The following is a 670-nucleotide window of genomic DNA, read 5'->3' as shown; positions in this document are numbered from 1 at the left end:
TATGCATATGATGAATGCCTGTCCCTAGTGGCTGATGATATCATCTTGTCGGTTATAGAGCCAACCCGACAAGTCCTGGTAGCTAACCATTGGACTGTCCCTCTGTCACGCATCCCCAACTCGAGTTATACTCGTTATAAACTTGATCATAACCATAATCTGTATCCATCACCCTCACTGGTGAATATTTACGGGGGCGAGCTCATCCGGGTCTTTCACAGTGCCCGGCCACACTTATGACATAGGGTCAAAAGAGTATCAAGTCTCAACCTGGAGCACGTGGTGGCTAGCCACTGTTACTACCCAGGGAAACTCGTATCTCCGATAGTGGAAGTGCAAATCACAATTATCAATAATTCAGCATAAACATGCATGAATTCTCATCTATGGATCAACATCCATATCAGCCATTCCGGCTCACGGTTAAATCCATAACCAGCCAATATTCAAAGCATACACAGCTATTCCGGCTCATGGTTCAGTCCAGAACCAGCCAATATTCATAGCATACACAGCTATTCCGGCTCACGGTTCAATCCAGAACCAGCCAATATATAAACAATTACGGCCCTTCGGCCAATGGCATAACAAGCACTTCCACCACCATCCTCCACATCTCACATAATCATCAATGATCCTCATTGATCATTCATTTTCCCTTGCTTCACTC

This window comes from Arachis duranensis, chromosome 10 (genome assembly GCF_000817695.3).
Source record: "Arachis duranensis cultivar V14167 chromosome 10, aradu.V14167.gnm2.J7QH, whole genome shotgun sequence".
Lineage (NCBI taxonomy): Eukaryota > Viridiplantae > Streptophyta > Magnoliopsida > Fabales > Fabaceae > Arachis > Arachis duranensis.
Note: the sequence above shows the minus strand (reverse complement) of the source record.